This window comes from Berghia stephanieae, chromosome 2, assembly GCF_034508935.2.
Source record: "Berghia stephanieae isolate SIO BIC M18660-M18661 chromosome 2, UCSD_Bste_1.3, whole genome shotgun sequence".
NCBI classification, from domain to species: Eukaryota; Metazoa; Mollusca; class Gastropoda; order Nudibranchia; family Aeolidiidae; genus Berghia; species Berghia stephanieae.
The window spans coordinates 49,169,995-49,186,919 of NC_088361.1; the positions used below are offsets into that span (position 1 = coordinate 49,169,995).

Genomic DNA, 16,925 nt, shown 5'->3' on the forward strand with positions numbered 1-16,925 from the left:
ATAACAGAGGTAGAAAATATTTTGTCATTGGACACAATGGGGATGATCTATATTACCGATCCATATGCTCGAGGGCATTGGTCACATTGCAAAAAGTGCTCAAAATGACCTGCATAGTGAAAAGTGTTAACAGTTTTCGAAATATCTAACATAACAATAATGCCCCCTACACACCTAACGTTCTACCGGCCGGTATACCGGTAACGGTAAACCGTTTAGCCCATCAATATCAAAAATACCACTTACTCCGATCTTAAAACTAAATAAAAAGTAATGTTGTTAAAAAGCATTAAATCGAGGCGTGTTCGCGCGGACATTGTTAATTTGGACCTGCTGAGTTCAAATATGTATTCAAGTTCTAAGATCGGAGTGATATGTTTGATATTGATGAGCAAAACAGTTTACCCTTAGCGGTATACAGACGTTAGGTGTGCAGGGGGGCATCTTTTTTGTTGTTGTTTTGTTTCAGTTTGATCCCTGGGCTGTCATAAATGAAGCAGCCTGTTTACATTTATATATATATATATATATATTATATATATATATATATATATATATATATATTATATATATATATATATATATATAATATATAACTGGACCTTTCCCCTTCCTCCCCCCCCCCCCACCCCCCCCCCCCCCCCCCCCCCCCCATTTTCCTCTGTACTCCATCATTCATTAAGCTGCATCGGTTTCGGCATATTATTATTATGTGACCGAAAAAAACTGAGTTTTCCTTCTTTTGATGACATTTAGTAGTTCTGACATGACCCCCAGTTCTTCAAGTATGCTTTTATTCCTTCTTCTTTCCATCCAGCTTACCCTTACAATCACGAAGTCCCAGGTTTGAAAGTTTTTGCTAAGACAAGGATCATTTCAATCGATCGATCTTTGAAGGACGAGTTATCTGGCCAAATTTCTAAATGTGTTTTTCAAGAGTACGGCAGACTTTAATGATGGTAGGTACATGTAATGATTGGTCATTTGACGTTGGAAATCGCCATTTGGTCGCTCGTGTTGCCAGATTCATTTGTGCGTACCTCCAGACTTTATTACCAGATCGATTTTGATCGTTGATGGCCTAAAAGACTAATCTCGATCTACGAGGAGTGCCTGTTCGTAGTGGCATTTATCTCTCCGTAAATATTGCGGGTTCTCCACTAGTAATGATGATGATGACGTTGATGAATAATAATAATAATAATAATAATAATAATAATAAAATAATAATAATAATAATAATAATAATAATAATAATAATAATAATAATAATAATAATAATAACAATAATAACAATAATAATAATAATAATAATAATAATAATATAATAATAATAATGATAATAATAATGATAATAATAATAATAATAATAATAATAATAATAATTGTAATATAATAATAATAATAATAATAATAATAATAATAATAATAATAATAATAATAATAATAATAATAATAATAATAATAATAATAATAATAATAATAATAAGAAGAAGAAGAAGAAGAAGAAGAAGAAGAAGAAGAAGAAGAAGAACTTTTTGTCTATTTCCCATTTTGGAAACCTGTAAAATTTCCAGGAGTGACTCTCACTCTGACTGGAGTAGACTATCAAAAGACAAACCATTGCATTGAACCATATTTCTTTATTTAATAGGAGTGGAGAATCCGCAATATTTGCAGGGATGTTAAGGCTAAAACGAACAGACATTCTTCAATTTCATTTCTTATAGATAGTATGCGCTTGGCTAAGAAACTCACAACATTGCCATCCGGAAGTATAAAGGACCAACACACAAAACTCTGTGTAACCTTGAACGTTTATAGTCAGGTTAATACAGTTTAGTGAGAATTACTCATAAAAGCGGATGGCAAGAAGCAATATCAAAGGCCCGAATGACGTCAACTTCATACTATCTATACTACTGCATTGTCGAAATTAACATCGATCGAGACGAATCTTTTTAGCTATCAACGATAAAAATCGGCCCGGTAATAAAGTCTGTAGACTGTAGGTGCGAGCTAATGAATCTGGCAACAGGGTAGTCAGATGGCGATTCCCAAAGCCAAGGTCATTATGCCATAGTAGGTATTCTAAAAATAACTAAATGAGTCAACGGGTGATAGAATCACCCTTAAACTAAATGTTAAGAAATATATATGTAATACCCGTAGTTGTTGTGTTGCGTACGATATATTTGAATCGAGGTTGGACCAGAATAAAGTCTACTGATTTTTATAAAGACCACCTGGGCTTATCCATGTCCACTTCTTTCTGTTGTGATTTTTAAACCACGTATTTGACAATGGTAAGGTTTTCCGATCTGCACCAGTCGACAAGTCTTTCCCCTCTTTTATTTTGGTACCTAGTCCGTGGGGGAAAACGATATTTTAAACTCTCTCGATACCAACCTTAGCATTGAAATCACCAATTATTAAACGAATTTCATTGGATTGACATTGTTTTGATGTCTATTCCACATCATGATAAAATGTCTCAATTGTGTTTTCGTCACTCTGAGGTTGGGGCGTATATTTCAATAATATTTCGTTAAATGGTTTCCTTTCAACTTTATCAAAATAACTCTTCCTGGGATTGCAACATGCTCAAAATAGCGCTATGATGTTGATTTGTCTAAAAGCATTCCAACTCCTTTCTCATGATGTTTTCCACCTGCATAATACAATACAAAATCATCTTCTTTAACTACTCCTCCTTTCCACTTCGTTTCTGAGATACCAAGGACGATCATTTGGAACTTTTTCATTTCTTGAATAACGTTTTCAAACTTGCCTAAATGGTTTAAATTACGTCTATTCCACGTGGCCAATGTGAGTGTTTCATTTCGCACCAGTTTGAAACGTTCAATGTGTTCAGGACAGCTGATGTCCTGGGAAAGTGTGTTAGTGACAGTGGTTTTCCGTTGCCTTCCGTCATTGTTTTTATTAGTAGAATTTAAATTATTTGATTTTTCTTTGGTATCTCATTGTTTCTGTTTTTATTTCCTTCCACCTTTCTTTCCTCTTTTATTCTGTATATCCTGAATATTTTAAAATTTGTCAGTGTTCACAATTTCAAAATGTGATTTATTATTAAATGAGTATCGTATTAACCAGTAGATTTTTGACCAATCAAAACATGGAATTTGTGACACACTTTCATACGTGCTCGAAAAAACATGGTTGGTTGTTGATAAAAATCAATGACGTGAATGAAATAGGATTCAATAGTCGTAACGTCACTTCCTTCCTAATGACGCATGGTAACTTAGCAACACTGGCTCTAAACTATCGGAACAATGGCGGACGCCCTGTGAAATATTTCTCCGGCGAGCATAAAAGCGTATCCAGAGGAAAAAAAAACACACAAATGTGATCATGGTTTGACTTTTACACATTCTGGTCATAAGGCATATGAAAAGTTCTAGCCAGTTTGAAGAATAAAAAGTAATGATTTTCTTTGTTTAGAACCAAGATGGTCGCCGTTGCCTGGCAGCGTGACATCAGACTACTGAATCCAATTGACCTCTCTCTGATCATTGTTATTGTTTTTATATCGCCAATTGGATGACTAGTTATCACACGATTTTCTCGATCGGATTATAAAAGTTTAAACTTACCCATAGTTTTCTGTGTTGCTTCTATAGATAGTATGCGCTTGGCTAAGAAGCTCAAAACATTGCCATCCGGAAGTATAACAGACCAAGACACAAAACTCTGTGTAACCATGAACTTTTATAGTCTGGATAATACAGTTTAGTGAGAATTACTCATAAACGCGGATGGCAAAAAAACAATAACAAAGACAGGAGTGACGTCAACTTCATTCTATCTATTGATAGAGCGGTAGAGGAGTGGTTATTTTACAAAGACACTTATCATCGACAGCAAAACCTGTGTAGTTTGCTATGCTTACCAATCACTGTCGTTGTTTACATAATGATGACTGTCCGAGAGGCGTGGTTATCTAAGTGTCTATTATTATTCGTAGGTGTTAGGGTGAATAGTTATAACAATAATAAGGTGTCATTTTCGATATTCACCGTCAACAATTGTAATCCTTTCTTTAAAAAATATAGCATTGTGGAGAACATTGTGCTTATTTGAGTCAATAAAAAAATTGATAGGGCGCACAACTCTACTGAAAGATTTGAAAAATAGAAATGTATTTTTTACAGATAGATAAACAGATAACTTGATTTCCTTTTAAAATTTAAAGTCAGTTTGAAAGTTCGTTAAGTCAAACAGATATCATAAAAAATTTACCGAAGACACTAACACACTCATGACCACACCCTCAACTCTATATGCCCAGTAGAGTCCTTACTTCCGTTGTGGTGATTTAGCGGTGATCAGTGTTGTTATGTAGTGTGTTCTCATTGCGTGTATGTTGATGTGTGCGTGTGTGTGTGTGTGTGTGTGTGTGTGTGGTGTATATTTGTGTGTGTATGTGTCTTTTGGAATGTGGTTGCGTGGAAGAAGAAAAAAAAAAGGGGGGGGGGGGGTGTTTCCATCAAGTAGAGAAATTCCTTAGCAAGGGGTGGGGGGGGGGGGGGGGGGGGTGTGTTTGCTAGGAACTGTCAGATTGGCATTTTTCAGCAAATCGTGGCATTCATAGTGATATAATTCACTTGATCACATACCGGTATTCGGATTTACAGAAAATTTAAACAAGTTTCACCGATTAACAACATCAACTAATATTACTGCTGATATTACTGTCGTTTTTATGCCATCGATGTGATAATTATTGCCCTGGGAAATATTTAATTAAACGTTTCGGCAAACTGTCAATTGGTTCTGTCTAGCTTCTAGCCCGAACAAACCAAAAGTAGACAGATTCGGGGACTTGATTTTTATCGCGTCCGCTTCAGATTTTCATTTGACCTCACATAAGTTAAGTAAAGGGGAGACATTCCTAAAGCTCCTACATCCCCAGTATTCATTCAATTTGTATTTTCACCGTTGATCTTTTGTCAGGCGTTTATTTATTCAATTTGTCATCATATAAAAGCGTTTTAAAAACTCTAGAACAAACCTTGACAGATTTGTGAAAGTTTAAAATTTCCTAATTCGACCATTGTTTTGATTCTCGGCCGCCATTTTAATTTGTGAAGTATTGAAGGTTGTACAAAGCACTCCCAAGTAAAGCGTAGTAAAGACGCGATTTATTGATATTGATGTCTACTGACTGATAAACTACTCGTAAAATCATGCCGAATAAAGCATGGCAGCGACGACAAGCACATCGATTAAAATGTGCATCTAATCGTAATCAAGCTAATCAAGAAAATGATTCTGGCAATATCGAATGAAAATAGTTCTTTCCCCGCGAAATTGCGGGCTTTTTACTAGTTAGATTAAAATATATAATATAGTCGATAGTCTCTTGTCCTAGAGGGTTACCCATAATATATTATAGTAGTATTCATTCCAAATAGCATATCAGGCATGAAAGCATGTAATTGTAATTTAACATTCCATCCAATGAGTGGTGATTTATCCATTGGCATTGATCTATAAAAAGATCTTTTGTTTGTTTGTTTGTTTGTTGCTTTAGGTCTCTTCCAACACAATTGAGGTTATATGAGAGACCGCTGAAACAAAAAAACAAGCAATCTAACAAAAATAGTACAAATGTCAATCAAAATCATAACCTAAAGATATCATAAGCTAAATTATAAATAACCAAGAACAAACAGGCAGAGGATTTACAGGAAAAAAAATATCCCTGTCAAAAATACAATCACAAACCAAAGAAGCAGGATAGGCTAGTAAAGAGAAGAAGAAACGACATCACTATCGGATCGTACACCCATGCGAACATCATAGGTATATGATTCAAGGGTGATGCTCCCATCCAACCACCCGCTATATAAGATCCAAAAACTATTCGTGGAACAAAGGCTTTACGGCATGATAGTTGACCCCACAGAGTGCGCGTATTGGATATCATGATTATAGGGGCGAAGTGGCCGAGTGGTAAAGGCATTGCACTGTGACCCGGAAGGTCTCGGGTTCGAGCCCCGCTTCAGGCACTTCCGTTTTTTTTCCTTGAGATAGCCTATTTACAGTGGTTGGGCAAAGATGATCCGGTCATATATATATATATATATATATATATTATATATATATATATATTATATATATATATATATATATATATATATATATATATATATATATATATATATATAAAAACAAATAAGAAAACAATTTAAGTAAATGAGTTTTGAGAAGTACTTAAAGAAAACGAGAAAAAAAAATAAATAATTTAAATGGATAAACAAATATATAAAAACAACACAAATTAATACTAAATTGATATAATATTAGTAAGTTAATAAATTTAATTCAATACTGGAACCTTCCCAAAGTCATTACATCAATGGTACCAGCACAAGTAAGGCAATAAATAAGAAAAAGTTAGTTTGCCAAAAGCTCTATTCAGTGTTCACTGGTTATTAAGGTGGGCTCATTTGAATTAGCCCGACCTAGTACTAGAGAGGCCAGACAGCAAAAATCGGAGTTAGTTCACCGTCAGGCGACGTGACGATGAGATGACGATGTGGGCGGAGTGGAGTGGTTGGGGAGGGGGGGGGGGGGGGGTGATAAAAAGAACAGGAGCGTATCCTGGTTTATGCATTACGGGGTGCATGGTCATTCGCAATCTATCAAAAATACACACAAATTGATTTCAGTACGAAGTATCAAGTTTAAGTAGTAACTTTTGAAATTATCTAATTTAGATTTGATTATTTCGGACCTGGTAATACAGCTTATAACTTGAAAAAACAGGCTGGTATTTGCCCACCCTGCCCATTATTACGGTGGGGTTGGGGGTAGGGGTAGGTGAAACATGTGTTTCGGCCATTAGGTGCAACCTGTGCCTGACAGAGAAACTGGAAATGTCATTACACAACCACAGAAACAAAAACCTTAAACAAAAGATCAGAACTAATGATAATGTGCAGACACTCTAATAAATTCAAGCTCAAAACACAAAAGGTTAAATACCCCCCCCCCCCCCCCCCCCTTCCAGGCCCAATTATAATTATTATCATTACTATTACTATTATTATTATTAATATTATTATCATTATTAATATTATTATTATTATTATTATTATTGTTATTATCATTATTATTACTACTATCATCATCATCACCATCATCATTATTATTGTTACTATTATTATTATTATTATTATTATTATTATTATTATTATTATTATTATTATTATTATTATTATTATTATTATTATTATTATTATTATTATTATTATTTTTATTATTTTTATAATTGTTATAATTAATATTATAATAATCATTATCATCATCATCATCATCATTATTATTATTATTATTATTATTATTATTATTATTATTATTATTATTATTATTATTATTATTATTATTATTATTATTATTATTATTATTATTATTATTATTATTATTATTATTATCATTACTATAATTAACACTCCCATAATTTTTTTTTTTTTTAGTATTATCATTATCATCACCATTTTTACAACTATTATTAGAACTATCACCTATCCCTATCCAACACCCCCTCCCCTCCCCCTTCCCCACGCAACCACATTCCACAACACATCAAACACACACACGTATACACCAAACACAACACACACACACACACACACACAATCATACACGCAATGGGAGCAAACTACAACACTAATCACCGCTAAATCAACAACATAACGAAAGTAAGGATTCAAGAAAATCAACATCGAACCCCCGAATGGAATAAAATCATACTACGGACATAATATGCTGACTGACGACGTGGGAAGGCCACAGAAACATGTGTTTCGGCCATAATTAAGTGAGTGACTCCATTTATATTTTATATTAGCTCTAACCAACATTATCGAGCACTCTCGTACCTACAAGTGCCCACCGCACTCAGACCCCGAGGGGTTGGTTCCAGTCTCGCCTTATAAAAGCTCAATTTTTTAATTATTTTTTTTTGTATTTGTTTTTGTTTTGTTTGTTGTTGTTTTTGCTTGCTTATTTATTTGTTTTGTTTTGTTTTGTTTGTTTGTTTTTTCTTTTTTTCTTTAAGATCTGAAAAAGTGCGCATGAAACAAGAGCCAGGAAGCAGAAAAAAAAATAAAAACAAGGAAATAACTCTCAACAAAATCAGCCTACCTCGATTGTAAATACGGTAATCAGGAAGTCTGAAGTTCGATCCCCAGAAGAGGCAGACTGTTTCTTTGTGGGTATTATTTTTTTTTCTTCTTGCTTTGCCTGGTACTGTTTCAAACACACTTTTTCAGATCTTTATCTTACATCAGCGCCTGCTCCCTAATTTTGCATTTTTAAAAATGGGTAGCGAGGCCCAGCGGTACGGTCTTTGTTTCGTACCCGAAAGGACCCGAGTTCGATCACCTGCCGCTGCGTTGTGTGGCCTCGAGCATGTCACCCCGTCCTAGCTCAATTTGCGGCGCTGCATTGCGGCTGGCGCCTGGGTTATTCCAGTCTTCCCTTGAAATAGAACCTAGAAACAAATTTCCCCTATGGGATGAATAAAGGGATTTTTTTTGATTTATAAAATTTTTTGACTAGGTATTAATCTTGCTCGCGTCCTATCCAAAGGGTAGCAAGCAATTGCTGTCGCTTTAATTAAGCACGTTTTTTAGTGGGTATTGATCTATATAACTGCTCAAGAAATTTTATTTTCTATCGTCCGTTTCACGCCATAGAAACCGGGATAAATTCCATTCTCCAAGTAGGGACCTCGTAGCTCTGAAGGATTACAACTTTGTTGATCGTTTTCATTATTACCCCTGCACACACACACACACACACACACACACACACACGCACACACACACACCCCTTTGACTAATATTGTTTGTTGGTTTTATTTTTTAAATGTATTAATATTATTTTTTCTCTCATCATTACATTTTCTACATACTTTAGATTATCAATAATCAAATTTCCTATGGATATGTCCTTGTCCAGTTTCGGATGGATATGTCTTTGTCCAAATTCGAATGGATATGTCCTTGTCCAAATTCATATGGATATGTCCTTGTCCAATTTCAAATGGATATGTCCTTGTCCAAATTCATATGGATATGTCCTTGTCCAAATTCGAATGGATATGTCCTTGTCCAAATTCGAATGGATATGTCCGTGTCCAAATTCATATGGATATGTCCTTGTACAATTTCGAATGGTTGTATCCTTGACCAATTTCGAATGATATGTCCTTGTCCAATTTCGAATGGTTGTGTCCTTGACCAATTTCAAATGGATATGTCCTTGTCCAAATTCATATGGATATGTCCTTGTCCAAATTCGAATGGATATGCCCTTGTCCAAATTTATATGGATATGTCCTTGTCCAAATTCGAATGGATATGTCCTTGTCCAAATTCGAATGGATATGTCCTTGTCCAAATTCGAATGGATATGTCCTTGTCCAATTTCGAATGGTTGTGTCTGGTCCAATTTCGAATGATATGTCCTTGTCCAATTTCGAATGGTTGTGTCCTTGTCCAATTTCGAATGATATGTCCTTGTCCAATTTCGAATGGTTGTGTCCTTGTCACGACATGAACAGGATTAGAGTATAAAGTAGTTGTGCGGCGATGTTGTCTAGTGGTATGACACTCGCTTTCGGATCAGAAGGTCCCGGGTTCGAGCCTCGCTTGGCGCATAGGTGTAAACAGGAACACATGTGTAAAATGAGTTGTCTGGCCGTTGACAGCGTTGTCTCATTCGGAAATATTTTTTTTGTAATATCGTCTAACAGGCGTCATGTCACGTTCTCCGTGTTAACGCGATATATAGTTGAATCCTTGAAAAAGGCTCCAAAAAAAATAATTAAGCTTTTATATACCTCAATATCCACTCAACGTGCTCAAAGTGCTTTACAAAGGATCCCTTGCATACAGCAACACGTAACAATGGGAACAAGACATGACGCCTGTTAGGCGCTATTACTCACATTCTGTCACCGGACTCAGGTGTGAAATGAGTACCTGGCCGTTAACAGCGTTGTCTCTATCGGATAACAAAATGTAATATTATCGCGATGCCATGTTTCGTCTTATAATATGTTAAGTGTTACTGTTGGCCAAGGAACCCTTGTAAAGCGCTTTGAGCACGTTTAGTGGATATTGCGCTGTATAAAAGCTCAAGCACAATTTTGTTTTGTTTGTTTCGTGGAATACATTACGTCACATCTGATATTGAAACCTAGTGGAGATAAGGTCAAATCTGAAATTCAATACTTTATCACAGGCGCATGCGCTCAAAGAGACACCTTATAATGTTAAGAAAAGAAAACGTGAGTAATAATTACATTTCAAAGTAATACTAAGCCACTAGAAGCTGTGGGCTGTAAAAAAAGGAATAAACAAAAATGAATATAATAGCTTCCAAAACAAAACAAAACAAAACAAAACAAAAAGAAAAAAGAAAGAACAAAATACCAAAAACGGAAAGTTTCGAGCTCAAAATCCTTCTTCGGCCAACAACAGAAAAAAAAACATGAATACATTACTTAAAAATCTAGATACACCGCAGAGAAATATTAACATTACATTTAGATTGTGGGGTTATGTGGTCTAGTGGTACGACACTCGCTTTCAGATCGGATAGTCCTGGGTTCGAACCTCGCTCGCTCGGCGCATAGTTGAGTCCCCGGAAAAGGCTCTTACTCACATTCTCTCACCGTACTCAGGTGTAAAATGAGTAACTGGTCGTTAACAGCGTTGTCTTTGTCGGAAAAAATAATTGCAATATCGCCAAACAGGCGTCATGTCCCGTTCTATAATATGTTACGTGTTGCTGTTGGTAAAGGACCCCTAGTAAAGCGCTTTGAACACATTTAGTGGATAAAGCACAATACAAAAGTTCAAGTTTTGTAGTTGTTTTGTTTGCTTTTTAAAGATTGCGCGATATCCACTAAACGTGCTCAAAGCGCTTTGCAAGGGGTCCTTAGCCAACAGGAACCTTTAACACATTATAGGACATGACATGAAGCCTTTAAGGCAGTATCACAGCACAAACAAAATATTTGACAAAACAAAACGCTGCAACCGGCCAGGTACACATAATTTTACAACCCAGCACGATGAAAGCGCGTAAGTAACAGAGCCTTTTTCCAAGGACTTGAACCCAGGACCTACAGGACGGGACGGAAGACGAGTGTAATACCGCAATAACCGCAAAACCCACGGGCGGGAGGTCAGGAAAAAAGACCACCCCACTCAGAGCGCGCGTTGGGAAGCGTTTGTAATTTCAAACGCAGGAGATCATAAATAGTATCATTCACCCCCCCTCCCCAATGCCCTCGCATATTATAATATAATATAATATTATTATTATTATAGCTTATCAAAACGTATTCTTATGTACAATGATAGATTCAGGAATAGAACAAGTTGACATGAAGCATTATAATTATCATGTTCAGCATCGAAAAGAAAAAAAAAAAGAAAGAAAAAAATGGAGCTTTTATATAGCGCAATATCCACTAAACGTGCTCAAAGCACTCGCTTTACAAGGGGTCTCTGGCCAACAGCAAGATTTAACATGTAGGACGAGACAAGACAACTTTTTTTCGGACAAAGACAACGCTGTTAACGGCCAGGTACTCATTTTACAACTGAGTTCGGTGAGATAATGTGAGTAAAGAGCCTTCTCCAAGGACTCAACAATGCGTCGAGCGAGCCTTGAACCCAGGGCCTTCCGATCCGAAAGCGAGTGTCATACCACTAGACCACATAGCCGTACAACCTGTCTGTATGTCAAGGGTCCAGAAATAACAAGACGTAATACTAAAAATAAATTTTAATAATAAAATAAATAATTAATAAATAAACAAATCTAATAAATAAAAAAATAAATACATACATAAATAAATAAATAAATAATAAATAAATAATAAATAAATAAATAATAAATCGAAAAAAGTGTTTGTTTTTTGTTTTTAAGGGTTTTACGACGCTTGCGACACATTTAGATCATTTCAGCGCCAGTAAAAAGGAAGAAAATAGGACAGTAAAAAAGTTATAGATTTACAATTAAAAGCGCACAAGAAAAGTAAGACAAATGGAAATGGCACAAAAAGGGAACAAATAAATGTAGATTCCAAGCGCACACTATCATTGCTCATGGTTTGAGATCACCTAAAAGTCTCGTCCTGACACAAGCACAGGTTTACACTAAGAGGAATACCCTCAAATGTTTACAAATCATATGCTCGTTTTAAAAAAATGCAATACATAACATAGCGATGGTTTACAAGGAAAATATCATCTCCCAAAACTATAATTCGACAGTTTCCCTCACAGCCAAGGATGTCCTGTCAGGGTCAGGACGAAACCAAGTAATCTCATTCCAAGACAAAGACAGAAAGCAAGTTGGAAAGCAGATACAGTGGGGAAGGAGACACAGTAAGTGCCTCCATGCCCACTACGGGAGGTCAGGAACCTCACCCAGTAAATCGAAAAAGAAATGAAAATGGTGACTGGAACCGGGGTGTGAATGTAACAGCTCTGTCCTGACATGAATAATAAACATACCATTCCACTTTGATATGTACTATCAAGACCTGAGACAACACAATAGGACGCTAGGTGTGTGTATGTGATGGGGGGTATGAAATCTGATATTGGTGACACCAGTGATGATAAATTATACACTGATTGAATTCAGGTTGTTGGTTTTTTTAATTGTTTGTTTGTTTTTTTCTTTTTTGGTTGCTGGTGGAGGTGGTGCTGTTCGTGGTGGTGGAAGTGGTGTAGTTCATATTTCTCTTGTTGTTGTTATTCTTGTTAGTGGTGGTGGTGGTGTTAGTGTTGTTGTTCGTTGTGGATGTGTGTATGTGTGTCTGTGTGTGTATGTGTGTGTGTGCGCACATGTGTGTGTATGTGGGTTTGTTTGGTATATTTTGCTGGAGGGGGTGGGTGTGGGGGGGGGGGGATATGATCGTTATTTTTTTGCTGTTGTTATTTTGTGTGTGTGTGTGTGTGTTTAATATAAAATACTTTTGGAATATATTTTGTTATTTGAAAAAAGAAAAAAGAAAACAAATCTTAGTTTTTGACATTTTGACAAGGAATTATCAATTAAATCTACCTTGAGTCAGCATAAATTTTTATGAAGGGCAATTCCGCTTATCTCTTCCGTGTAAGGTCATGAAATGGTTAAAACTAAATACAATGTATCTCTGCTGAAAACCGGAAGTAAACATGAAGACTGTTTCATTGTTTCAGTAATTGGACGGGTCAGTTATTCTTTTTTTTTCTCTTTCACACGTAATTTATGCTTCATCCGTTTTGACAACATTCTCTGATGACATAATTATCTTTCAACCTTTTTGTCTTTTGTATAGATTCATGATGGCCTTTACTTTTGTCCAATTGGCAGTAATAGTAACTTGATTGAGTGTAACTCTATGTGTTCTTGTGGTATGACACTCGCTTTCGGATCGCAAGGTCCTGGGTTCGAGCCTCGCTCGGCGCATAGTTGAGTCATTGTAAAAGGCTTTTTATTTACTCACATTCTCTCACCGTACTGGGGTGTAAAATGAATACCTGACCGTTAACAGTGTTATCTTTGTTGGAAAAAATTGTAATATCGCCCTATTATGCGTCAGCGTCATGTCACGTTCTGCATGTTATGTGCTGCTGTTGGTCAGCGACCCCATGTAAAGCGCTTTGAGCACGTTTAGTGGATATTGCGCTATATAAAAGCTTAAGTTTTTTAAGTTTGACAGATTTATGATGGTCTTTGGTGTAATTGGCTGTATTAGTAACTTGATTGAGTGTGTAACTCATCGGCCATATAATATAATGGGCAACATTGTCTGCATTGTTCGCTTGTAATTTAAACCCTTATAAAATAATAAATAAATAATATAAAATTCACTTTATTCATCCCATGGGGGAAATTTGTCTCTAGGGTCTATTCCAAGGGAAGACTAGGAATAACCCAGGCATCAGCCGCAGAGCAGTGGCGCAAATTGAGGCGAGGTGACTTGCTCAAGGCCACACAGCGCAGCGGCGGGTAATCAAACTCGGTACTTTTCGGGTACGAAGCAAAGACCGTGCCGCTGAGCCACGCTGTTCCTAAAGTTGTCTTTCTTTTTTAAAAATTGATCCGCAAGTTATCAGATCCTATGGGGGTTCAGTATTGAGATAATTAAATGATCATATTATTATTTTCACCTAGCTTGACCTCTGGATGACCCCCCCCCCCCCCCCCCCCCCAAGGTCAGATTCAAGGGGGGGGGGGGGGCACGCCATTTTGTGTCTGTTCATTTGGATCATCAAGAAATGTAAATCAAGAACAAACCAGGAGCAAGTGGATGTCCAGGTCAGGCGCAGAAAGTAGTGATGGGTATCCCATACCCTTCGGAAGGAGCCCTAGAAGTAGAACTGGTTCATAAATGCAAATTAGTCTAACAGGACTGTCAACCAAGTGAGTGGTCGAACTGTTCATCACAGAAGTGTGAACAATAGAATTTATTTACCTGTATCCCCTGTTAGTGTCAACGACAGCCAAACGGGTGTGTGGTTGAACTGTTCGCCGTAGTCATCACAGAGGTGAAAACAATAGAATTTATCTGTAATCCCTTGACATCATCACTTTCTGGTCATGGGTCAATGGCCACGGTGCATGGCAAAACGTTCAAATAACAGACAGTTGTAAAGCTAAATTTTCACTGAGTAGCCACGCTAGAAATGCCCAGACAATCAACACTTTTCACGACGTTCTGCTTTCAAACTCAGATGACGGAGGATGAGCTGATTTCACAAGTGGATTACAATAACAATCTCCAGTGCTCTGGTGCCTTCACAGACGAAGAGTTAATTGAACATACAAAAAGAAAAAAAAAACACAGAAAATTGAAGAGCACAAAAGTGGTGATGAAGAGGACACCCCACCAATGTCTTCATCAGAAAAATGACAAATGGTGAAGCTGTTGCGAAGATTTGTCCTAGAAAGAACTCTAAGCCCCCTGTCAAAGTTTGTGGATTATATTAGCAATTAAGTGGCTGCTGAAGTAACCCAAAATAGACGCTAAACAAGTCTCCCTGATTACTATGGCTTGAAAAGTAAATGAAAAATAAACAAAACAAACCAAAACAAAAAAATAAACAAAAAACAAACAAACAAACAAAAAAAAGATTGAACGCAACCAATACATCTTTCATTAGAAGTTGTATTGCCAGCCACAAGTCTGGATAAAAGCAGAGGGGAGAAAATTGAAGAATAAACAAAACAAAAACAAAAAACACAAAATGAAGTTGAATGCAGCCAATAGTTCTTTCATTATAAGTAGTATTGCCAGTCACAAGTCTAGATAAATGCAGAGGGGACTATGGTAAATCTAAAAAATACTTGCTCGATTTCATGGCCACTGCTTAATCGGGATGCCAGTTAATTGGGACGATATGTTGGGAAACGATGCAGTCACAATAAACCAGCTTAGACTTAGACTGTATTTCTAATTTGGTTCATAGTAATTTCGTAGAGCTTTAGCAACTGAGCAGTCCCAATAAACCAGCTTGGACTGTATTTCTAATTTGGTTCATAGTAATTTCGTAGATCTTTAGCAACTGAGCAGTCCTAATAAACCAGCTTGGACTGTATTTCTAATTTGGTTCATAGTAATTCTGTAGAGTTTTTGCATCGTTTCCACTATTATATAGTTCTTTCATTCAGTCCTTTTCCCCAAGTAAAATACAGGAATAGAATTCCCTCCCTCACAATTTGAGACATTCTGACAGTTACAAAAAATGTACTTATCAATTACAAAACATTTTTGTCAAGGGAGCGGACATTATTATTGTGATACAGAAATGTTGCATTTATCTTCAGTATTGAAACTACAACAGTAAGGATTGGATTGAATTGGATCGGATTACAAGACTGACTTCACTCTGCAGCCACTTGTCATTAAAACGAGGACATCCTTGGCCGTACAGTTCAGACAATTAAACTAAAAGAGTTAATGCACATAATGTAATCTTTGTTTGTTGTTTTTAAGGGTTTCACAGCCCTCGTGTCACATTAAGGTCATTTTTTACTACTTCTGCCTGAATAACACCTCTGGTTTAGGCTTCCTCAGAAAACAAGATAAGCTGGAAGTGGATGATGAAAATGCAGCTTTCTTCCGTTTTAAGTGAGACAAGATTCCGGACAAAGAAAAAAATGCTTTAATCATTCACATAACCTAGATGATGACAAAAAGGCATAATATGGATCAAAAAAGCATAAACGTGTGATTTGATTTTTAAAAGCTTATAAATACACATTTTTGGCATATAGTTGGCAGCTCTACATTGCATAAGAAATCGTCTATGTAGCACACTCATATTTTGATAGATGTAACGATGTGCATAGAGTTTCCCAGGCATAGCAACAAGGGTCTTCTTTAAAGAATTACAATGCGCGAATGCCACAATAATTTGTGTCATCTTTTCGCCGATATCAAAAATTTTTGGTGGTGTTACAGGATTTTATATTTTTCAAAAACAGCTGATCAAATTATTTTGATATTTTGCAATTCTACTAACAAAGAATAGTTCTATTAGTGAATATTTGGAAAAGATATCTTTAAAACTTTTTGCAAAAGAATGAAGTAAACAGTGGCCCATTTTTTTTTTGTGACCACCTGATATATATACATATATAAATTTATAATATAAATTTATACAGTGCGTACAGAAAGATAATTTACAAGACAAAAAAATATCATCTTCCAAACACACAAAACAAACACTATGTATTTGACAGTTTCCCTCTCGGCCAAGGACTCCAGCAAGGGAATGGACAGAACCAATAAACAAAACTTAATATAACAGCTTCAAAAAAGAACAAAATACCAAACATTCTATCCTGAATTAAGTAATGTATTTATGTCTTTATTG

At 36.1% G+C, this 16,925-nt stretch overlaps 1 protein-coding gene across 2 annotated transcripts in view; it reads right to left on the reverse strand.

Annotated features, from left to right (window-relative positions):
* Positions 1-16,925, reverse strand: part of LOC144965072 (tRNA N6-adenosine threonylcarbamoyltransferase, mitochondrial-like) — a 52,577-nt gene that overhangs the window by 10,886 nt on the left and 24,766 nt on the right. The window contains exon 9 of one of the 2 annotated variants that reach the window (XR_013643967.1): positions 14,522-16,228. The exons of the other annotated variant lie outside the window; for it this stretch is intronic. The gene's annotated coding sequence lies outside the window, so the exon portion shown is untranslated. The remainder of the gene's footprint in view (positions 1-14,521; positions 16,229-16,925) is intronic. 2 annotated transcript variants of the gene reach the window in all.